At 43.3% G+C, this 25,563-nt stretch overlaps 1 protein-coding gene across 2 annotated transcripts in view; it reads left to right on the forward strand.

Moving 5' to 3' along the window:
* LOC111064900 (ecdysone-induced protein 75B, isoforms C/D) overlaps window positions 1–25,563 on the forward strand; it is a 104,958-nt gene that overhangs the window by 28,509 nt on the left and 50,886 nt on the right. The gene's annotated exons all lie outside the window — the stretch shown is intronic.

The following is a 25,563-nucleotide window of genomic DNA, read 5'->3' on the forward strand; positions in this document are numbered from 1 at the left end:
GCGGCGTTTTGCATAGAATCTCTGAAAAGTAGAGGCAGGCATACAGTCATACATATGTACACTCAGCTACGTGCATACTCGTGTATGTATAATTTTTTAGAGGTTATTCCGAAGCGGGTCAATTCAGGCCATTCGCCCTGCCAGCCAGCCAGCGACAATGTCTCACAAATGAGCTTGTGGGGAGCGACAGGGAGCTTTGTCAGGCGGGGGAGGCGCGCTCGGGCACAGGCAACCTTGCAGTGCCGAGAGCCGAGTGTTATCTCTCAGTGTGTGTGTGTGTGTGTGTGTGTATAGAGCGCCAACTGCACGTGACCTCGTTGCATGTGGCGACCGACTGTTTGCCGTCTCTTTCACACACCCCATTTCTATCGTCTATCCTTGTCTCTTTCTTGCATTGGCTTGAATTTTATGCACATTTTTGTGCTGCTGCTTCTGCTGCTGCTACTGCCTAGCCTAGCCTAGCACACAAATTGAAGTCGACAAACGTTCATGAACTCAATTTCGGTTTTCCTTCGAAAAACTGCAATGACGTCAAAGAGCAACTGTAAATTGTTATGGGAGAGCTTTTGTGGCCAGTCCAGGCCAGCATGCGTGCAGCATGTGGTTTGATTAAGAATATGAATAATATTTAGCTGCAAGCATACGCGTATTAAATAATTCAATAAAAACAATTATTACATTTCCAGTTTGAATTTAACGAACGGTTGGTTGATGTTAGCGCCCTCTATCAGCTATGGGAGCAAGCTTTTTGCTCGGATTGTTCTTCTGCTCGCCGCTTGGGGGCGCCTGTTATTAAACGCTGGCATACCAGGCAGCCTTTGATCGAATGTAGTTCGATAATTCTATGTTAATTCGATAATTATTTATCCATCTATGTAGGCGCGAAATTTAAAGTGTAACTTTTTCTAGCACATACCCCCATATTGGGACATTTGGGCCATTTTTAATGTTTATTCACTTCTGCACCTCAATTTTTTTCTGAGTGACAATTTTTACGTTGTATTTTCACTATTTTCCGGCATTTCACGGCACGAAGCACGGTGCTGGACTTGGAAGTTCTTGTTCTTGCTGCTCATCCAAATTGCGAATTTGTTGGAATTGTTTTTTCCTTTTTTTTTTCACCCTTTTCCAATGCAATGGGCACCTGTTTGTGGGAGTGTGATGGAGAGGGGGAATGCGAGGATTTAAGTGCGTACGGGGCTTTAGTGCTCTCTCAATCTTCTTCATGTAGTTCATGTACCCAATGCAATTCTGAAAAAAGGCTGCGAATAAATAATTATTTTTTGATGGCTTCATTGAAGAATACTGATGACTAGACTGGTCTCCACATTGAAGTCTCTTCCGTATCCGTATATATTTAAATGTACATAGATCTAAAGTTTAGAATCTTAAGCATCCACTGATGCTTCTCTAGTCGTTCCCAGATTGATCCCTAAAGGGGATGGATTCCCATTTTGTAAATTCTTCACTTTCCTATTCAACTGCGCATTCGGTTCGGATAGATCCGATGCTGATCTCAAATTCAAATTGCTATGCGATCGAACCCTTTTAGTTGGATTTATTTAATTTTTTAGTGGGTTAGGGGGGGAAGAGAGAGAACGTTATGCGCATTGCAAATTCTGTTTGGTTGTGGGCCCTTACACTTAAGTGATTCTCAATGCGGGATCGCATCCCTCTACCTTTACTCTCTCTCTCTCTCCCTTCCTACCTACCTCCCTAGCACTCTTTCACCCTCTCCGGTTCCTACGCTTTGGCAGCTTTTCTCCTTTGGCTTCTTTCAAGGTTGTTCGGACATTGACATTTTCATTATTTTGTGTGTGTTTTTTTTTTGTATTTCGGCAAAATAAACGTTTGGTTTTTGGCTGTGCTGGTTCTTGCTTGGTTTTTTTTTTCTTTTTTTGGTGCGTATTCTTCTTGTTCTGCCTCTTCCCTGTTGCTCTCATCCTCTTCCACTTTTTCTTTGTATTTTTTTGTATGTTTTTTTTTAATGTTGCCCGCATAAAATTCGAAGTTGATCCAAAGTTGTTTCCATACCCTCCATTCTTTTTTTTTTTTGTTGGCGGTTTGTATCCGTCCGTCCGTCTTTCATTTCTCTTTCGTTGTTGGGGCGCTCCATGAGCTCCTCCAAAATGGCGTCGGACATGGTGCCGCGTGCCACGTAACTCCCCACCATTTTCTAGGGCACTCTGTCTGCCTGCCCACCTTCACGCCTTCCGCCTTCGATCTATTCGGCATGTGGGAGGGGGATATTTGAGCATTTCCAACACGTTCTAGCCCTTGACTTTGAAATCGAGTTGGTGTTTGGTTCGAGGGTATTTTCTGGGCTGATTTTGGGTTTGCTTTCGATTCGGGTTGGGTTGGGCTAGGCCTAGGTAGTAGATACACACATACATTTCAAGTGTGTGTGTAGACTTCCTCCTTATTTTGTGCCGAAGTTCAAGTTCGTTTTACGCATTTTAATCATATGATTTTTTTTTTTGTTCTTCGCCCCTGAGCTAATTGTAATTGACACTTGCGTATGCCGTACACCAGACAGTGGCGGGGTGATATGGGGAGGGGAGACTTTGCCTGGCAACTGAGCCATGACTTGGCCAAAAGCGCACACAGAGACACGAAAAATTAAAAAAAAAAAAAAGTTACTTGAACTCGCGTAATTACGCGAATTACGATTGTCTATGACTATGCGGAATATTCTCATAATTTTTAATAGGCTTTTTGTGCCATTTGGAACTTCACTTGTGTTAAAACTTCAAAGTCCCCGGCCAGATGACATCATCCCACTCCTCTCCCGGCCAACAGTTCAACAATTTAGGCTCCTCTTTAATCACATTAATCATTAAAAGAAAAAACAAGAAAAAAAAAACAAAAGCTCACGCACAAATCATTTACCAGAACCTAAACACAACTGCCATTAGAACCGACAAACTGAGCAGAGTCTAAGCGGGAGATACATATGTATGACAGCATCTATTTTTGTTAGATCAATCTCCAGCAGAGCGTGGGAGGAAAGGCCATCGAATGATGATCATCTGAATATTCCACATTTGTGATCTACAATCTATTTGGAAACCAAAAGTTTCCCTGGAACAATGATATTGTCTTCCAGACAAAAACAAAAATCAAAACCAAACCCGAAATTCCTACCGAATATGCTAGTACTTCCAAATCGATTCCCCTTCCCGAACCCATCGTGACTCTATCAAAAAAAAAAAACAAACAAACAATTCCCCTGAAATGGGGATGCGATGCCCATTAACCCATTTCACTTGACCAAAACGCAGACGAGGGCCCAAATAAAGAAAGCAGGCCATGGCCAGGGCCAACGCAGCGGCAGCGTCAGCGTCAGCGACAGCGGCAGGTTACATAACCAAGAAGAAAGTAGCAAAGAGAGCAAGAAAGAGCAAGAGAGAGTAGAACACAAAGAGAAAGCAGAGAAAGAAGCTGAAGCAGCAGTGGCAGGAGGGAGAGGAACCGCAGCACTTACAGCGACCTCAACTTTTGATTTCAACATCAGCAAAGAAGAACAGAACGCATGGGATATTTGTTGATGATACCCTGTAGCCCTGGGCGTACTGGGGGGTATGCTGGGCTTAGGTGAATCTATGTCAAAGGTGTAGGGAAGCAGTCGAAACGTTAATTACTGCCTTTATCTGAATTGCTGCATGGACATTAATCAATTTAAAAGGCATCTGCTAGTCGTATACTAGTTCCAGTAGAGTTTTAAGGTGTGACTTCTGTTCTTGGCCGCGTGAGAAGGAGATGACCAGTGTTGGGTGAGATAACAAAAACCAAAATAAAAGAAAAAGTCGTTCAACAACTTTCCGTTTTTTGAAGCAAACACCAAAATTTGAATTGGAATTGGTGTAAGAACTCCGCCATAAAGATTTGGCTGTGGATTATGATAGGAAATATTGCCATATGCCATACATAACTTTAAGCTAACTTTAACCTTCGCGGCGTGCTCTGACCCCTTGGCTGTGTGGGCAAAATATGGTTTGGTGTTTGGCCTCCCTGTACCCCGTGTATTCGATCATCGACAGAGTTTTGTTTGAACAAGTTTTCAACAGTTTGTGCGTGCTTTTTTTTTTATTAATTAGAGAAGACATAAACTGGTTCTCTAAGCGGCTATAAGATCATCAAGAGTTCTGCCTCTAACCATCAAAAAAAAGAAACTATCAGTTTAATACTAGTATTGCTTTCACACCCGCACAGCAATCAAAGGGTTAATGGCGATGAGATGGCTGCTGCTGGCCGCTCTCTCTCTTTGGCTGCTCTCTTGTGAATTCGTTCTAGTTGTATGCAAGAGAGAGAGAGAGTGAGAGAGAACAGTACAGCAGCACGATGATCGTGTGAGAGCAAGAAGCATGACTTCGTGTGCGTGCGCGTGTGTTTGGTTCCTCTGCCATCGTTTCGTTTCGTTTTGTTTCGTTTCGTTTCCCATTGTGCGTGCTCATATATTTGTGTGCGTGTGCGTAGCAAGTTTACTGACCTTGAACTTCGAAATAATTTGGTGGTGTATGTACCACCGAAAATGAGACCAGGCGGCACACACAAACACACACATACATATGTACATATTTACGCACATTTTTAAATAGAGAATTGGGTTTAATTTGTTGGCTGTTCAGGCACACACTGTACATATGTACATATGTACATGCCCCTCGCCCATGACTTGGGCAGAACTTTGTCTGTCTGGCAAACATACACTTCCACATAGCATTGTACATATGTATGTACCCACATTTGTATGTATTAATATATGAAAGTACAATGTAGAATAGAACAACGCACAAAACAATTCTGATTGTTTTTCTAGCACTCACACACACACACACACACAGTGACTAACCATTCCACTCACTCACCAAAATATGTATCTGGCTAAAAATAAGCTAAATGTATCTCATGGATACACGCTTGCCCCCGCTGTGAGCGCGCTCCAGACGGGGCCAGTTCAATGTAGTTCAATCGTTTTGTACTGCAACCTTCTGGCCACGATAACGATCCCCCGCTTATCGATTATTGCCCATTAGCAACCTTGCCGCAAAAAACTGTAGGAGAGAGCTGGGCATGGGCATGGGATGGAATGGAATGGGATGAATATCCACTCTGTATTATTCCAAGCATAAAAAAAAACTATCAAAAGTTCTCTGAAAGAACTTCCTCAATCAGCACTCGTTGTTTTTTCCCTACAAGTTCTATTAGATCGTAGTTCCATTCGTGAGTTGAGTTAACCTTCTAATAGGGCACCCACCTAGGTCGCACATGCCCGCCCGCCCCCGACGTTGCCCCATCGGTACACATCCACAGCTTGTTTGCCCATTCGGTTCACGTGCGTTTCAATGATAAGATAAGCTATTGGCTGGCTAGCTGGCTGGCTGGGGTTCCGCCGACTGGTTTGTGGAGCTCGCTGAACTCTGGCAAGGGCTTTTTGCGCATTTGGCCCACACCTCCCACCCCACACAACCCATGGGGCACGAAAGGTACACGGAAGTGATTCGAGCCAAAGCTGCGCGGCGGCCCTTCAAATGAGTTAGAAACTGAAACTGTTGAGATTATGCGATTTTTATAGCCTTACATTGGGTGTGATATTTGTCGACTAATTTTGCCGATAATTTGTTCTCGGCCTCTTACCTTACCTCGCGCTCAGAAACCTAAACCCAAACCCGACTTTTTTCTAAATTGAGGAACTCATTTGGTATGCCGTTGAGATCTCAGCGTTTCATGCCCCAAGGAATACGCTGGCCTCGCCTGGCGGGAATCATTAATTTTCTCTCTACAGGTGCCTGTGGTGTGGTATACCGTTCTATTCTAATTGGACTCTGGCACCAAACTGGAACCTGGAACCTGGTCTGGTCTCCATGTGCGTTAGGTTATGGTTTTAGAATCTAAAGGCAGGTAGAGGACGGACCTTAAAAAAAGGTTCTGCTCAGTTGATGAATGAACTGTCAGTCGGCTACACTCCCTTTTTTCTTGGGGATGGGCTGGGTACCTGTTCTAGGATTGGAACACAACACAACAGAGGAAGCGAATAAAACACTTGGAAGAGAGTTTTTCCGAAAGTTGGTCAGTAATCCAAGGGGAATCTGTTAGATAACCAAACAAAAATGTATTTAAAATAATGATTAGAAGGGAGAAAATATATAGGAAAAGTCGTGGGATTCATTGGAATACTCTGCTAAGAATTAGTATAATAAAAAAAGCCACCCAAAACCCCCAGATGGAACCCCAAAAGTATTTCCCGCAAAGTGTCATTCCACTTTACACCGAAAATCCACCCAATAAAAAGGCAGAAAAAGCACAGAACAAGAAGAAAAATGGCGCTGGACAGCTAAAAGAGAATCGCTGAAAATATGTAAAAAAAAAAAAGAAAAGAAAAGGTAAACCAAAGCAAAAAGAATAACCATAATCAAGGGAAAAGGTAGCAGCATATCTCCATATATGTACATAAATACATACATACATATTGTGTATGTATGTATATGTGTGTAAGCCAGTGCAAAACAAACGACCAAGTGACTGAGCAACCGACTCAGGGAATCGGACTCGGGGACTCGGTTACGGACTACGATCTCTGGTTTTTTGGAATCTAGGTTATTACGCCGAAAATAATTAAAAATACAACAACAACAATAATATGCCTTGGGCAGCGCGGTAGCTGGAACAGGGGGAACCAAGAACCAAGAGACAGAGACTCTCCCCACTGACATTTCGTAAATCATGCTAAATTATTACAAAAGAAACCAACGCAACAACGCTTCCTCTTTCGGCTCCTCCTCTCTCTGTCTCTCTTTCTGTCTTATTGGCCCGCCGCCTGTTTGGCTTTCTTTGTCTTGGCCAAATTATACAGTCCGGCGTACACGTGTTTCAAGTTCATTGCCAAATTTCGGGCACGACCACAGAGCGGCGGCGCGCCGCAGAGCTACCAAAACTTTACACAGATACAGATTTATTTTGTTGTGGGTTTCTTTTTCGGTTTGGTTTTCGCTTTTCTGTTCTTTTTTATTTATTTTTTGGCTTATAATTCTTCTGCACGCTGATTGTGGCCGAAAGCTGGCTTCAGGCCGGTCTTCTGACTGACTGACCGATCTAGCGATTCTGCTGATATGGCAGAACGATATGTAACATACATACATACATATGTACATATATGTATTTCGAATATAAAATCGGTTATGCAGATTGTGAGGCATAGAAAGTGATTGGTTGATCTGAGAGAAGGGAACCTTAAAGAAGAGAATAAATAAGAACCAAAAGATTTTCGATGGTTATGCTTCAACTTTGTTTCCCTTCTTTCGCCCATATTAGAGGCCCATTTAAAGGCCTGGTCTGAAGTGTTTTTGAACTGTTTGGAAAGCAAAATCCCACGCCTCGAATGACGCATTTATGCCCACAACGTCATCGGGGCGACGTCAACTGCCACTGCCCACCAAATCTGGCTGCCCCCACACCCCACACCCCACTCCTTGCCACTCTGATGATCCACTCGATTTGCAGCCTCGTTGCGATCATTGCACTTTGCGTCTGCTCTGCGGTCGAGAGTCGCTCGCTGTGTCTGTCTCCGTCTCGGTCGCTCTTTCGGCATGTTGCAAATTGTTTGACTAAAGAAAAAACCAGTTTCCAAAAGTATTTCCCGCAAAGTGTCATTCCACTTTACACCGAAAATCCACCCAATAAAAAGGCAGAAAAAGCACAGAACAAGAAGAAAAATGGCGCTGGACAGCTAAAAGAGAATCGCTGAAAATATGTAAAAAAAAAAAAAGAAAAGAAAAGGTAAACCAAAGCAAAAAGAATAACCATAATCAAGGGAAAAGGTAGCAGCATATCTCCATATATGTACATAAATACATACATACATATTGTGTATGTATGTATATGTGTGTAAGCCAGTGCAAAACAAACGACCAAGTGACTGAGCAACCGACTCAGGGAATCGGACTCGGGGACTCGGTTACGGACTACGATCTCTGGTTTTTTGGAATCTAGGTTATTACGCCGAAAATAATTAAAAATACAACAACAACAATAATATGCCTTGGGCAGCGCGGTAGCTGGAACAGGGGGAACCAAGAACCAAGAGACAGAGACTCTCCCCACTGACATTTCGTAAATCATGCTAAATTATTACAAAAGAAACCAACGCAACAACGCTTCCTCTTTCGGCTCCTCCTCTCTCTGTCTCTCTTTCTGTCTTATTGGCCCGCCGCCTGTTTGGCTTTCTTTGTCTTGGCCAAATTATACAGTCCGGCGTACACGTGTTTCAAGTTCATTGCCAAATTTCGGGCACGACCACAGAGCGGCGGCGCGCCGCAGAGCTACCAAAACTTTACACAGATACAGATTTATTTTGTTGTGGGTTTCTTTTTCGGTTTGGTTTTCGCTTTTCTGTTCTTTTTTATTTATTTTTTGGCTTATAATTCTTCTGCACGCTGATTGTGGCCGAAAGCTGGCTTCAGGCCGGTCTTCTGACTGACTGACCGATCTAGCGATTCTGCTGATATGGCAGAACGATATGTAACATACATACATACATATGTACATATATGTATTTCGAATATAAAATCGGTTATGCAGATTGTGAGGCATAGAAAGTGATTGGTTGATCTGAGAGAAGGGAACCTTAAAGAAGAGAATAAATAAGAACCAAAAGATTTTCGATGGTTATGCTTCAACTTTGTTTCCCTTCTTTCGCCCATATTAGAGGCCCATTTAAAGGCCTGGTCTGAAGTGTTTTTGAACTGTTTGGAAAGCAAAATCCCACGCCTCGAATGACGCATTTATGCCCACAACGTCATCGGGGCGACGTCAACTGCCACTGCCCACCAAATCTGGCTGCCCCCACACCCCACACCCCACTCCTTGCCACTCTGATGATCCACTCGATTTGCAGCCTCGTTGCGATCATTGCACTTTGCGTCTGCTCTGCGGTCGAGAGTCGCTCGCTGTGTCTGTCTCCGTCTCGGTCGCTCTTTCGGCATGTTGCAAATTGTTTGACTAAAGAAAAAACCAGTTTCTGTTGCTGTTTTTCGCTGCACTGTTGCGGGTTGAACTCGCAAAACTGGAAACGATCGTGCCGCGCGCTTCTGCGTCTGCGTCTGCCTCTGTCTGTGTTGTGTGTTTTGTTGCAAGTTTCATTGGATCTCGCTGTGGCTCTCTGGTCGGTCAATGGTTCTCTGGTTCATTGCCATTGCGCTGGGGGTAACTAACCCAGAAGCCAACGAGGCATACCACACACCAACTACAACACTGCAACAACAACAACAACAACAAGTTTTGCATCGTCATTGCTTGCCCGACGATTGTCGTTGGGGTTTCGGGGCTCCACCGATGCTTGGGCTCGGGCTCGGCTCTCGTTCGTTGCCTGGCATTTTGTTGTTAACTGAAGCAAGGACGTTGTCGTCGTTGTCGTTGTTGTTGTTGTCTCTCTGTTGAATCTCTTTTGTATGAGTGTGTGAGTGCTTTTGGAGGGGGGTAATGAGTGTGAGTATGAGTGTGCCGCTGTGCCATGCCATTCATGTGCAAAATGAAAACCTCAACTAAAATAAAATACAATGACTAAACCGATAGATAAATAAATGCTACCCATAGTTTATAAGATGCTTTTTGCATTTACTATTTTTTTTGTTTGGGGTTTTTTCTTCTTGTTGTTGTTGTTGTTGTCCATTGCCAAAGTTGTTTTAGCAGTTGTTGCAGCTTTTTCTTTTCTTAGCCGATCCTCTCCACTTGGTTCGTTGACTTACAAATGGTTTTTGTCGTTCGTTTGTTGCTTTTGCCACAGAGCAAAATGGCAGTTTATGCGGTAAATAAGGAAACATTAAATGAAGTCAAGATTTCTAAGATTAAACTAAGAGCAGGGCTCAAATTAAATAATTATGCCCCAAAAAGAAAGTCGAATTATTTTCAAATTTTAAACTCAATTTCCATATCTAATATTTATTCTTTAGTTTGATGGAGAATTTAATCGTAAATCTTAAATATGTCTTAATATGTATGTCTTAAATATACATATATCTTAAATGTCTCTTAAATAATTCTTAATCCACACAGCAACTTCTTTCCATTGTGACTGACTCATCCTTTGCTTATTTCGTGAACTTCTCAAGGCATAAACGATGTGTCGATGAGGGGGGTGGGAATTCATTGCCCCCTAAACATTTATTTCGCAAGATCTTCTTCCCAAGAACAGAATGAATTGCGAAATTGAATTTGCTCAGCGGTAGGGCAGATTAATCAGAGCAATATGTGAAACACCCCTCCACCCCACCCCACTTTGCTTTGGTTTACATATGAAATTTTTGCATGGCTCATTTGTTCTGGTTTCAGTTTTGTCTCGTCACGATTATACAATCAGGGCTACATATGTACATACATACAGCTGTGGCATAAATAATAGCACCATGACACTCAATTTTCTGTATTGAAGGATTTTGTTTAAACAGTGGTATTAATGAACGGTTTAAGAACTAATATATATACTTTAGGATGTAATCTAATGTTTCCGAAAGCAATAGATTGTATTGCAGACTTCAAACGAAAATTATCAAAAAGAAAAGGAATTATTCATGAATTTAGGCGGCAACAAAAATAGCACTGAGTTCAAAAAAAAAAAAATACAAATTTAAAAGAAGCTTTCCAAATTTTTCATCAAATTAGGTTAGTTTAGTTATATTCAAAGGTTAATATTTTATTGTAAAGCCTTTGGAAGCAACCACAGTGTCTCAGCGTCTTGTCATGAAAGTTCACCTAATTTTCGCATCTTTCCTGGGAGATATGGCTCCACCAATAATGCCTGATACCCCAAAGATCAATATTGTTCCTTGGTTTCGTATTAGAAACATATTTTTTAGCTTTAGCGCAAAGATTTTTCATGGTGTTCATACCTGGCGACTAAGCAGGCCAATGCATTACATTAAATACACTGATCTCGAACCACCTTCGAGCTTCCTTGCTGGTCTGTTTTGGATCATTATCCTGATGGCAGACACAAAACAAAGGCATTTTCCATTCCATATACGGCAGCATCATTGTTTTCTAATATTTTAATATAGACATGTTGATCCATCATCCATTTGTGCCATGTATTGGACCACCTCAATAACACGAAAAGCATGCCCATGCAATGAAACTTATCCCTGAGTGTTTAATGGTTTTATATATTAGCCAGGGGTTTTTATTCTGCATTAGGTGTCGTCATACATAAGATTGATAGCCTTTTCCACAAAAAAAAAAAATAATTTGACTTTCTTCGGACCACATGATGTTTCTTTGGGACAACTCCAGTGCTATTTGCATACTGCACTCACTTTGCCCCATGGCTTTCTTTCTAAAGTGGATTTTTCCTAGGACTTTTGGCACTTAATTTATGTTCTTGTATGCAAGAACTAACTTTGCTCATCCTTGGCGATTTTTTAAGATCCTTTTTTAGCTCAGTGGACGATTTATAAGGGTCCTTCTTGCTCTCATCAAGCAGTAGTTTGACCGGAAATGGCGGCATGCCATTGTGTTGTGTGTGTTTTTTGTTGGTTGCATGTTTTAAAGCATTGAGAATCAATGCTCAATGATCAACCAACAATTGGATTCACCTAAAGATAGGTGTCTCCTTCTGGAATACAAGTTTTGATCCTCATGCTTTTTTCTTACCTAAAGTGCTTTCTAAGGCCCAAAACTACTTTTATTTTGTTAAGTTCTTGCCACAATCTACTTAAGACACCGAATTGTAATTTAATTAAAATCCTAAAATATCGAAAATCTCGGAAAAGTAAAAGTTTTTATAAAAAAACAGTTTTAGTGCTATTTTTGTTGCCGTCCTATTTCGCTTCTTTTTTGGAAATTTGCCTTTAGTAATAAGAACCGTTAGGAATTTGAGAGTAAGCACACTTCTATCAGAGAGGAGAAATGTAAACCTAATTAATATTATAGTCAAGGGCAAAATATGTTGGTTAGAGATCAGGCTTTGAAACAATAAAGACTGTGGTACCAAACAGTGCTATTATTTCTGCCGCAACTGTATATGTGTCGGCTATATGTACATATGTATGTATGGATTGGCATTCGTCAGCAGTGTACGTAGGAATGAAATTTCATGAGTTACCCAAGAGGCGATTGACCCCCCCAATACAAGTGCCGGGGGAAAAATACTCCACGCCACGCCACGCCACTCCGATCCACTGCCGTGTACACACAATCACAATCACAATCCTGATGACATTCACCCCGTTTACGAGCTGCAACAAAAACAACAGCAAACAACAACTGCAACATGTGCAAAAACAACGAAAGAGCTAACGAAAAGAGAGCAACGGATAAAAGGCAAACAAACGATCGATGAGAGTGCAATGCAAAAAATAAAACAAAATAAAAACAAAAATTAAAACAGCGCATGGTGCAGGGACTGAGTTTGTTAGGGGGGAAGGAGTAAACAGTGACGATTGGAAATGGAACGCATAATTATTGCAGTTAATCCCCTCCCCCAATCAAGTTATATTTACCTTTCAAAACTCTTTCCATCCGAAGAACCCCCTTGCGACTGTGCCACTGTCTCCACCACGAGAGGCGACGATGTCCGCGACTGCAATGCTTTGCCCAGTCACCTCCTCTCTCTCTCTCTCTCTTGCTGCGCGCTCTCCTGCATTCGTCACTTCTGTTGTTGTTTTTGCTGTGACGTTTCCAAATACACTTTTGGGGCGGCTGCTTGAACGCTTTCCGCGTTATTCTGAATGCAAAAAGCACAAAAAACAAAAGAGGAGCAAAAGAGGAGAAACAAAAGATTCGTTTGAACTTGTTGCGCAGTCGCCTTTGGAGATCGTTTGGGTTATTTCTGTTTTGCTTGTTGTTGCCCTGATGCTTTGGGGATGATAATGATATATAAGACACATAAAGGAAGCAATATTTTGGGGCATTAACGGAGGAGCAGGAGGAGAAGTTGCTTGACTTTTTGTTTGTTTCTTGTGGCGTACTCCTGCCCTGGTCTGGTCTGGTTTGGTCTGGTCTGCTTGTTTGCAGAAGCTTCTTTTGCAGTGTGTGGGGTGGGTAGGGGGAATGGAATGGGGGGCTGCTTGGGTGCCGCTTTAATTGGGTTTTGGTCAAAGGAGCTGCTGGCCAGTGGCCACACTGATATAATCGAAATTGCATCCGCTCCTTTATCATGAAGGGATTGCAGCTGCCCTGCTGCCATGGCATGGAAAGTGCTTCAAAGAGAAGTTTTTGAAATGTTATGGGACACACATTTTGGTAATGATTGTTAGGAAATGACGATGGAAGTGGTGTGACATTTGGGTGCCAGTAATGAATAGTTCTTCTGCTGAGGAGGCTCTCAAATTGAAATCTTTTAACGAAATTTCCGAACAGTAGCTGAAGCTTGAAAATTCCATTAAAAGTAACATTATTATTAGATATTTCTCTCTTACATTTTCTGACAGTTTGCAATCTTTATTCTCCTCCAAAAGTCTCTCTTAAATGCGCAACGTTTTTTTGCGCAGTTCTTTGAGCCGCTTCCAAGCTAATTACCGTTACAAGACCACCAACCAGACTCTCTTTCTCACTTGCTCCCTCCCGTCTATCTTTGCTTTGTGGTCAAAATACTTAAAATTGTTTACGAAAGCATCGCAGAGCAAACAAAAACAAAAACAACAACAACAACAACGTTTCGATTCGATTCCATCAAAACTGATTCCCAAACCAAATTCCATAGACGGCGGCCAGTCAAAACAACAACAGCAGCAGCAGCAAAAAAAAAAACAAAACAAAAAAAAGTGGAGACAGAGAATCAAGTATTACATAAGCCATGAGGAGGGTGACCGACCATTCTCTGATCTTCTCTTCTCTAGGGAGGGGGAGGGGCGGGGAACAAAAAGTAGAAAGTCATTAAGTAAGCAAAGTGGCACAACAGCAACAGCAACAACAAAAAAAAAAACTGAGGTAAAAGAGAAAGAACGAACGAAAAAAAAATCAAAAGTTGTAAACAAATATGAGCGTAAAAGAAAATGAAAAGGAACTCACGGGAAAGGAAGGCGGGGGGAAGTTGGGCGGCATTACCCTTTCCCCCACACTACCCACACTCTCCGCCACCATCCATCTATCCACAGCCCGAAAATTTCGTCTGCTTCTGGATGATTCTACGTTGAACTTGTCCCAAATAAACAAAATTCCAAACGGTTCGCGTAGCTTGTAGCTGCCCCCCCTGAGGCAACCACCATTTTTGTTTCCCCATCTCTCTTCCCCTCTCTCTTCCCCTCTCTGTCTCTTGCTCTTTCTTCTTCCAGCTCTTTCTTCTTCCTTCTACCATATTCCTAATGCGTTGTTGTTTCCATTTCTTTTGTTATGCTTGTTTTATTTTTATATGCCAAAAAAGGTGTCCGCTGTCAATGTTGGGGGAAGTACGGGTGGATCTGCGAGAGGGTTTTCTTTGGGGGAGCATAAGTTTATATGTACCACATTATTGTCATAAGATATTTCCTAGAATTCGAAGCTTAAGCAAGTTCTTTGACCAGATTCGTGTCATTACAACAGAGATACGCACGAGCAGGCGAATCATTTGGGAGTACACTCAAGTTTTATGGGTTAAAAGATCATGAAAATAGTTTGGTAAATGTACCCAAAACGAGGTCATACAAAGGTCTTTCCATTAACAAAAGGTAAATGCTTTCGAGACTCTGAAGAATGTCGAACAAGTAAACTTTTTCTATCTGGGAGGATCTACATGAACATCCATCTGCCCCTCACCGTCTTTTTCAGACCACAATATCATGTCTAACATATATTTAAATGAAATTGTATCTTAAATATTAGATTTTTCCCTCTTTAAGTAAGTAATTTCCACATCTAAAACATTTGAATTTAGTGATTCGCCTGGAGGAGCTTTAGCCTGAACCAGTTTCCTTTTTCACCCAAATTTGTGGCCATATAGCTCTGGTGTCTCTTCACCCCTGCCCCCTTTTTGTGGACTGGCTATCAACCTCTGCAGATCTCACTTTCCTTTCTTTTGGACACCCACTACTCAACCATTCGTTACCCTTTTTGATCCAAGTCTCTGCAAGAGTCAGTCAACCCGACAATGAATTCCTTGGCTTTAACCGACTTTCACTGCCACCCACGCGGCATTTAAATGACCTCCAACAAAAAATAGTCAATTTTCCCTGCAGTGACCCCTTCAGCGATATGTTGGCGAGGGGATGGGACTTTCCAGTCGTTGCACTCGCTCTATAAAGTTAATAAACTATAAATTACCATCAAACGGCATCGAACAAAATGCCGAAAAGAGGAGACTTTCACAACACACACACTGGAAAATTCGCTGTGCCTGTGCTGTGTTGTTTGAGCCAATTTTGTGTGCGAAAATGTTCGTGCAACACGTGGAAAGGCATCCCCATCCCCATTCCAATCCAACTTGCAGCATTCAACTTCGACTCTGCTGGCGCTAGCAGCAATTTCACTTTGTGTTGTGCTGGCCTGCCTTTGGGTTAAAGTCCTGCCATTGCAGTGTCAGTCAACTTTCCTAGCTGTATGCTGCATTGCTGTGTGCTGTCTGCCTGCTGCATGCTGCCTGCTGCATGTGGCAAGTTGTTGCTGCTGCTGTTGCTGTTGCTTTTTGCCTGATATCACTAGCATAGTTGCTAGTGCCCAGCAAACTCACTCGAATGCTCCACTGAGTTGTTGTCTTGCAACCAACGCGAGTCGAGTGAACGCTCGATCCCAGGCAGGCAGCCAGGCAGGCAGGGAGAGGAGAGAGAGTGCAGCGACCTGCAGGCGATCGAGTCAACACACTCACCGCATACTGAATCATGGATGGGGGCAGCAGGAGAGAGAGAGGGAGAGGAGACGGAGGGAGACTCTTTGACTTGGCAACGTCATCAGCTGTTTCCCTTCCCCCCACCAGTTGCAGTTGCATACCCGTTTGTTTGTGTGTGTGTGTGTGTGTGTTTTTCGCGCTATTTTGCATGCCAATGCCAGAGAGTCGAAGCGGAGTTGCTGCTACTGCAGCGGAGCGGACACCATGTGGTAGAAAGCGGCAATGGACTCGTATAATGAACTCTCGGATCGGATCGGTTCGTCACTCGGGGATCGGCGGCACACCACCACACCACGGGCATCTCTGGGGTTGACTGACTTCTGTGTGTCAGTGCCAGGCACGGGCAGCGATTGAAAGTGCTTTAAGGGGGTGTTGGTACTACCAGTTAGAAATAAAGCTGCCAATAGGGATAGGACCTACAAGAAGATGGGACTACTCCATGGGCTATGGCTGAGCTTAAAGCTTGTAATTATCGTAAATGAATTGCCAGATCCATCAACTAGTTTGTTCCGAAAGTTATTCCATTACTTATCACCTTTCGGGCCTCACAGTTCTCTCCCTAATTCATTCAAATCTCTCAGCTGCTAATCTTTAAATGCCACACACAGCTCTAATGCCAGTCCAGTCTCACTTATTGATGATAAATGGTGTCCACATGCGAACTTCCTATTTGATAGCCATGCCACCCCAATGAACTGCCTTGACTTCGACCTGCCTGCCTGCCTGCCTCTGACTGCCTGCCACAGGCTAAGAGACCTCTCTTGCTGCTCTTCCTGTATTGGCTTGGATTCCTCACCTATTGAACGAATGGAACCGAACCGATCGCAACGCTCGTCTCCAATCTAATCTTAAACCAGAAACGCGTTTCGCGATCCACTGATCGACACTCGCGCCACCTGTTCTCTGACTCTCTCTCTCTCTCTCCCTCTCTCTAGTATGAGGTGGTGTTCTATGACCGCCAGTTCGTACATTAAACTCAACTTCCTAGTGCGGGCCCTGGCGCTCAGCTCATCGCATTCATAAATTATCAGGCACAGACCGCAAAAAAAATAAATAAAAAAAATATAATAAGAAACAAAATTATGCTAAACACGTTCAAACGTTGTCCAAACAGGTTTCAAATTCCCCGACGATCAGACCAATTTCGGGCCTGGTCTGGCCTGGTCTTACTTACGGATACGGCGAACTGACGCTCTTCCAGGGCTCCAGGGGCTCCAGATTCTCTGCTTGGTTTTTGTCTCCACTAATTATTATGCTAAGACCTGTGGGCCCCAAATATATGTATAGGGGTTTCATGCTCAGGCGAATCTTGAAAGAAAAGAGAAGTGAGAAGACCGAAGACAGGCCAGGCCGGGCCAGGCCGGAGGAGAACGCATATTTCTACATAAGAGACAAGTCTTCTGGTTGCTGGTGGATTCGTTGTCCCGTCTCTGCGCCCCCCTCCCCCACACCCTTCTGCGCTTAATGGCGGTTAATGGAGGTCATTCACTTTCGCACGAATTGTTCTTTGGAGTGGAGTCAAGTCCAAGTCTGCGAGCTCTGCTGCTGCTGCTGCTTTTCGAGCCTCATCTTACCGTTTACTCCCTTCACCGCACACACACACATATCGCATAATCTTATTACGTTGCCAAATATATGTACATATATGTACTGTGTACATATGTATTCCTATACATACTCGTATTCTGTTGTCAGACTTTTGATTTTTTATCGTTCTTCTTCTGTTTTTCTTTGTTTTCGTTTTGGTATTATTATTTTTATGGATTTTTTTTGCACTTATTACCAACTGAGATATCAATCTGGTCTCTGGTCTGCTCTGGTCTGAGGCTTTGTCTGCTCTCCGGCAGCTGTCCGGCCCATTGACCAAAACTTATAATTCGGTTTGAATCGGTTTCCTTTGGGCCAAGTCAAGTGGCGAAAGCTTAGCGCCCAAAACAGAATCGAGAGAGAGCGAACAATCGATCAATTAAGGGTCCAAGACTCCTCAGAGAAATCTACTAAAATAGAAACTAATCCTTAACTAATCATAAGAGAGCGAGAGAACTTTCTTTTTCTGATTTAATTTGATTTTTGTACAATTTACATTTTGGCTACTATCAAAGATATTTTCATTTCCCTCGTAGTGCCAATCTTTCTATCCCTCTATTTCTTTCTTTCTCCATCTGTCTCTCTCTCTCTCTTTCAAACACCTGTGCTCTCCTCTTTCATTATCGCTGAAAGCTCTCGTTCTGCCATTTTATGGCTGGAACATCCCATTAATCATCTGCCAAGAGCATCATCGACTCGATGCCTGAACCCTCCACTGGGCCATTAGGCATCCATTCCATGTATCTATGCACATATGTATGTATCTCCGTATCTATACCAATCAACTACCGTTCGAATCTATCTGCTGGTCGGATGCAAAGCTGTAATTCAGGGGACGCGCTCAAGTGCTTATTACACACACACACACACAGAAGGGGGGGACGGGAGTCCCGTCCAAGTGCAAATTGCCAATTAAACGGGAGTTGCCAAAGGAGAGAGAGTATTAGAGGGGAGGAGGCGATCAGGCTATCGTTGGGGTTAAGGTTTTGTGTCTCTGTTGGCTGCTACCACTGGACGGGCCGGGGCAGGCCGGGCCAGTCCGATCCGGGCCGCTGGCATAATCATAGAAAGCACGTGCGGCAATTACCAATTTTGTGTGCAAAACATGGCAAAAAGTGCATTCAACCTGGCCAACTGTGCACATGCGTGGCCGCTGCAGAAGAGAGAGAGGGAGATAGAGATCGAGACAAGCAGACAGCAGACAGAGCGAAAGAGAGAGAGAGACGAGTCAATAAACTGCAGAGCAAAAGCTTATCAGACACACTAAGCACGATCAAGAGAGAGAGAGAGAGTCAGAAAGAGAGAGCAGTGCAGAACCGACCGCCGACTGCCGACTGCAGCTGCAGTGGAGTGCGAATAACCCTCAATAACAGTTACAAAACTGTAAGCAGTTCCCACCTCTCCACAAACCACTCTCCTCTCTATCTCTATCTCTCACTCTCTGTCTCTGTTTAGAGTCAATGTACGCAACTAGGCATAGATACGGATGACGGAGAAGGAGACAACGACGACGACGACGACCACAGAAGAATGTGCAAGAAAAGAAAAAAATTGCACACAAGACAACGCAGGAGGGAGGGAGTGAGGGAGACAGTCAGTCAGACTGTGAAGTGGAGTGCATTGCACTGCCCAAAGGGTTAAAGACCCTCAATGAGCGATCTGTCTCTCACTCTCTTACACTCTGCTCTGTGTCTTTGTGTGTGAGTGGAAAAATCCAAAGATCCGATCCACACGCAAACACAAATCTCTGCAGCAACAGCAGCAGCAGCAGTGGGAAAGCAAAAGTGCAGTCTGCTGAGAGGCAGGCAGCGCAGCAGCCACATGCAGGTCCCCTTGCCATAGAAAGAAACGAACCTACATCAACATAGCAGAGGCAGAGGCAGAGTCAGAGCAGAACGGCGCAGAGCAGCAACGCGTGGGAGAGGAGAGCCAGTGCAGGCGGAGAAACGATCATAGCAAGCAGAGCAAGCAGAGCAGTGCAGTGGCTTTGAACTTCACACAGATTCGGCGCTCTCTGCGCTGCTGCTCTCTCTCGCTCGCTGCCGCCGTGCATGCTCTGCTCTCGTCTGCTGCTTTTGCTGCTCTGCTGCATCTTGTTCAAACTTTAAAGAGGAGTATAATTGTTTTGAGATGCGGTTGGCAACACATAAACTTATATTTGGTATTGATCAGCAAAATAGCTTGCAAGCAGTGCATTAGACAGAATCTGAAATTCCTAAATAGAAACAAAAGGTAAAATGCAAGTCTGTGTTCCGTACCACTCTCTACTAACATCCATAAGAGGGTATCCCCCAGGTCTCTGCCCCCCCCCAGGAAAACCTTTCTTTCTCGTTGATTCTGCTGCAGCGCTGCTTCATGCTGCTGTTGTTGTTGTTTTTTTTCTTTTTCTTTTCAATGTCGAGTTCACTTTTCAAAGCGGGGCATAAGCATAGCGGGGGTGGGGAGCACGGGGGAAGCATGGTCATTGCTATTGGGATAGATCATTGAACGTTCAATGCGCTCTGATTGCAACGAGCACTGCTGCCTCAAGTGGAGGCGTCTGCCCCAAGGCACTTTTGATTAATGCTCTCCCTGCCTGCCCCTGATAAGGGGGGGAAATGCGTTTCCTGCCCCCCGACACTGCCACCGTTGCATGTCAGCACAGATAATGCGAGTAACAATGGAAAAAGCTGGAACCCAGAGAGGCGGTGCGGGAGCATTAGAAAAATAAACCAAACACGAACTCCAAGTGGAAACCATTCTAGAAGCAGTTAAAGAAGAACCAGAAGAAAAGAAGACTAGCAAAGAAGAAGAAGAGTGGAACAACAAAAACGAGTTCAAGTACATGAGAGATCTAAAGAGTAGGAGTGTGGAGAGAGGGGAGAGGATCAGGAGGGGAAATGGTAAATGCTGTGGAGCAGACAGCAGGAAATTTTGCTAGAAATTTCCCTGGCGTCCAGTAAACTGGAATAGAGGCTACAAGACTCCACTGGAAAACGGGTAGATAATTTGAGATGAGGCAGGGGGGGATATTCAGGTATCGGTAGGATATACCTAAGCTGGAGTTTGGAGGTAAAGAAGTAAAAACAATATACAGAATTCCAGCAAAGAGCTACAAATAAATAGATCAACATTGTACCCAAAACATTGTTCTCCAGTTGCCAAGTGCTCCTCCATCTATAGCACACAATCTTGATTATCATTCGCATATTTTGAGTACCAAACCATGTTATGTTTAGTTTCCATCATATTTTTGCACTCCACCAATCTGTTTATAAAGCAAACGATGGCAGGGAAGTACAGAAAAGCAGTTCAATAGACCCCGACCAGGCCAGGGTCAAGCGATGGCTTGTTTGATTTAGAATTTAGCACCGATACCAATAAAAAAGAAAACAACAAAACAACACACGCGCAAAAATAATAAGGAAAACAAATAAAATTCCAACGACCTTGGCTAATAAAAAATCGTGGGCCGGCGGCCAGTGACAGAGAAAGCGCTGCAGAGATTATGTAAGGACCTGTACCCGAAAAAATATCAGTTGTTTGTGGTGTGAGGGGGGACCTTGAAAGCCCTTATCGAATTTTCACCTTTTGCGCGAAAACTACAAAAATACCCATACCCCTGCACAGGCAAGGGGCTCGGGAATGAACACAAAATAGAAATCAAATGTTGATGAGAGAGGAGGGCAGGCAGGGAGACAGCCAGCCAGCCCCCACTCACACCCACTTCTCCACCGACGTTGTTCCCTTAGCTATTTTTATCAGAAACCAGAAAGAGGGAGAGGGAGAGAGAGACATATAGGAACAATGATAAGAGGACTCTTGGGCCGGCGGAATTTGTGCTGCTGACCTTCATTTTGGTTTCGTTGCTGATAACGGTCACCGATAACCGACTAACGTGTCACTATCTCTCACTTCTCTCTCTCTCCCTCTCTCTGTCACTCTATCTCTTTTTCTCTGTCTTTGTGTGGTTCGTGTTTATTATGATTATTTGAGTTTTGCGTTGGTTGCGTCGATAAGAGGCCCACACTGTTGCTGCTGCTGTTGTTCCACTCTCCCATACCCATAGCCATTGCTCGTATGCCCGATTATGCGATTAGTTCTCCAAACTATTCTATATTACAGCATTTATCTGTTTGCTTTACTTTTCCGATTTCTAAAAAGGGAAACTGCGCAGGAGAGTCGGTAAAAAGTGAAACATTACGTCAGGCCAAGTGATTACATGTTTTTATGAGGGAGTATTAAACGCTAGGCGGTATTACAGATAGACAGGGGTTTTGGGAACTTTTTTGGGACAGGTAAGAACTTGTAAAATTATATATGAAAGGTATGGCATAGTCTGGGGAAGGGAGTAAGGAATGGGGGATAAGCAAAGGGATAAGGGAAATATTAATAGATCATTACGACTGTTTTTCTTGAATGAAAAGTATCTGATTTCAAAAATCTATATGCACATAAATTGATTAAAAATAATTTTAACAGACATTTTTATGATATTTTATACATGTTTGGATATGCCCATATGGTCATACGTAATTGTGTAGATAATCTGTAGATCTTCACGATCAGCAGTCATTAATCACTGATTTACTGATTTTTTCCCCTCGAAATAATTTCCATGCAAAAATAGTTCCTCAGTGAAAGGAGCCATAAGGCTAAACTCTTTCCAGACATTCCTCTAGTTTCTCTAATATTTTTGTTTACCGATCTATAAATATCTCCTCCAAAAGTAAACCAGACCTGAGATCTCCTTTCCTTCCGCCACTCTCCACTTCCTATCGCTCCACACACATACATCCGAGCACATACATAATGTATACCTTTTGTCTCAAGTGGAGGCAACCTTCACCAAAATTTCATACAAATCTTCAAATCCCTGCTGCTCCGTCTGCCTCCCTCGTGACATCATGAGCAGCAGGGGCCTACACAAATTATGCGTAATCAACGACACAATCCTACCAGAACCAGAACAGAGATCAGAACAGAACAGAGAACCAAAACGAATCCGAACGGAACAGCCAAAAAAGAAGCCACGCAAAAAATTAAATTGCCCGCGAGAGTACACAGAAATAAATCCCAAAAAAAAGCGGCCGAAAAAAAAGCACACAGACACAGGCGCAACTTTTTTGTAGTGCGTAAGCCGCAAAATGAGTTGGCCTTCAATTTGACCGAGTTCATGAACGCGCGGACCAGACGGACGGACGGACGAACAGACAGAGCGCACGCACCTTCTCATTGTGCGTTAATTATATAGATACAGATACACAGATACACTCATGGATGAACCAAAAACCAATAGAATAGAGGGAGAGGGAGAGGAGTAGAGTGAGGAGCGAGAGAGATCTATGAGAGAGCAGACAAGTTCAAATGTTGCGCAATTCAAGACAAGAGGCCAAAACTAGTTTCAAAGTTCTAAAATTTACTTTGCTTTGCCCACAAAAAAAAAAAATTGTTAACAAGTTATCAAGGAAGATTATATGCCTGAATACCCTGTACTTTGGCAGATCTAGGGTGTGATCGTATTCGTGGGAAAGGGACGGGACTTACAGACTCAATAAAGTAGATCTATAATTTATGATGTAAGCCCATAAGCCATGAAGATACCTTCCCTTTTGCGTACAATTTGATAGATAAAATACTGTAATGCGGCAGAGTATTTCATAGTACTGTTAACTACAGATTTACTAGCAATAATCTAGCTGCGATTCCAATGTATTCTGACTACTGAAACTTACCAAAAACATTTTGATTAGCAGCAGTTTTCTTGCCTTAAATATCTAAAATAAAAAAGATATACAACAAATATTATAAACATTGTTAATAAATATTATAATAAGTATAAAAAAATATATTATTAAATATAAATATGTATGGTCGTAATACTCTTGGTCTAGACTCTAAAGTTCTTTTTTGGCAAATTAAACTCCAGCCAACAGAAGCTACAAGGAAAAATGTATAAAAGAGTCGTTCAACTGTCGAGTGGTGCGTGGAGCGGGAGAGCGGCAACGTCTGAGCTGTTGTAGTAGGGCCTTCAGCTGTCCGTGAGTGCCCCGGCCGATTAACAATTGTCAATGATTATACAATAAATATAATAAAAAATACAAAAAAAAATTTGATGCCACCACACACTGAACCATTTCTCTGTCGGCTTCGGCGTGTGTCCCTCATTCTCAATTTATCGGTCAATTGAGTGCTTGCTGGCGGGTTGAAGGCGACTCCAGGCCTCAGCCCCCGGCCTCAGGGACGCCGCTCCGCTTCTTTATCTGGGCATGCGGAGAACTTTGATTTCACTGCAGTGACTAAGTGGGGGAGCTGGAGCTGGAGCCGGACCCGGTTCACTGATAAACAAAATGAAAATTTTTTCGCAGCATAAAAAGAGAGCGCACGCGGCAGATACAGAGATACAGATACAGAGGCAGGGCAGGGGGCAAGCAAGCAGTCAGCGAAAGCCAATGACATTTCCAAGGAGTTCACTCGCCCCTCGTGATCATGGACGATGACACGGCGAAACTCTTTGGAAATTGGCAAGAGAGTACGAACGAAATACCAGAGAGTATGGGAGTTTTGTGGTGTATGGGAAAGCACAAATAAATACAAATACAAATAAAAATAAAAATAATAATGACAATAATCATTTTTTGGCTCCTCTGGTCTCTGGCCTCTGCGGCCAGAGTTCATTTTGCACTCATTGCACTTGACCCCGCCGCCACTTGAACCCTGGGTCGCGCATCTTCCCCCCAGTGGATTCGATTCGGGTTTGGGGGTTCGTTGTTCCGCTTTCGTTTCGTTTCGTACTTGTACTTGGACTCTGACTCTGTTTCTGTCTCTGACATCGTCTGTTTGTCATTATTGAAATTGCATTAATAAGGAAGTTCCAATGGTTATTTTTGTTTGGGCCTGGAGGACCGTGGAAAAAGTGGAATCAACGTCAGCGAACAAAAAAAACTAATGTGAAAGTGATCATGGGGGGTAGCAGGGGAATTATGGTAATAAGTGCACCAGCGATCACCAAATAAATATCTTGATGTGGTTTGAAAATTAAAAGCCTTGTGGAACTTATTCTTTAAAGCAAGTTACGAGTACATCTCGTACCCATATAAAATGTGTGTGTTTGTACGCTCCACTTCCCATCATTAACACCTAATTTTCACAGTTCCCTAAAACAGAACAGCCATAAGAAATGCCCCCCCATCCTGTATTTAGAAGATAGATATTTTTGTTTTTGTTTAGAGGAAAAACATGTCGTGTTCGGGAAATGCCATAAAACACACACACAGGCACACACACAGGCACAGTGGAAAAAGAAAAACAAACCCAGCCCCTTGCACAGCACAGCCGAAAATTTTCAGTTCAATTTTCATGGACAAATGTGCCGAAAAGTTGAAAATGGAAAAGCAAAAGATTATTTTTGGGTTCTATGAGCAAGAGAGAGAGAGAGAGAGAGAGAGATACGGAATCGGGAGATTCTACTGTCTGCGTAGAGTCTCGCCGTAGCCTTGAATGGGTCAACTGTGTGGGGGCATGTGGGTACTCTATGGGGTACGGCAGACACACACGTGGTGTAGGTATGTATCCAGGAAATAAGTTTGGCATTGACCTAGGCGAGGTTTTCCTTGGTCGGGTTTATTGCCTTGTAAATATTTGATTTACATTGCATCCGTACAACATGTTTTGCTGTTCCCCCTGGCACCCCCCCACCCCACCCAGTGTCAACGACTCGCGGGTGTCAATGATCTGCTGTTGCTGCTGCTGCTCCCGAACTCCTCATTATAGCGCCGGAGTGATATAATTGTTAATTGTATCGGCATCGGATCGGCGTGGTAGGCCTGTAATTTCATAAATTTCACTGAACAACTCCGGACAAGTTTTATTGAACCGAAACCCCGAACGAACCCAATTGCGGGTCTGGTGGTGTGGTGGTGCCCCAAGGCGATATTGTTTTTTTGTTTTTTTTTGTGGGGTATGGGGTATAGTCCGTGGCATTAACCGGGGGGATAGCTAGATAGATACCTTGAGGCGAGGCTTGGGCTCTCTTTTACGCTCGCAATCTCACTCTCTCTCTCGCTCTCTCTCTCTGCAGCTCTAGTTCGACATGTGTTTCGCTCTCGCTGCCAGCTGTTGTCAGGGCGAGCGGCAGCAGCAGCAGCAGCAGCAGCAGCAGCAGCAGCAACACCCTCACTTGCACACAAACTACACTCTCTCACTCT

This window comes from Drosophila obscura, unplaced genomic scaffold, assembly GCF_018151105.1.
Source record: "Drosophila obscura isolate BZ-5 IFL unplaced genomic scaffold, ASM1815110v1 contig_208, whole genome shotgun sequence".
In the NCBI taxonomy this organism is placed as follows: Eukaryota; Metazoa; Arthropoda; class Insecta; order Diptera; family Drosophilidae; genus Drosophila; species Drosophila obscura.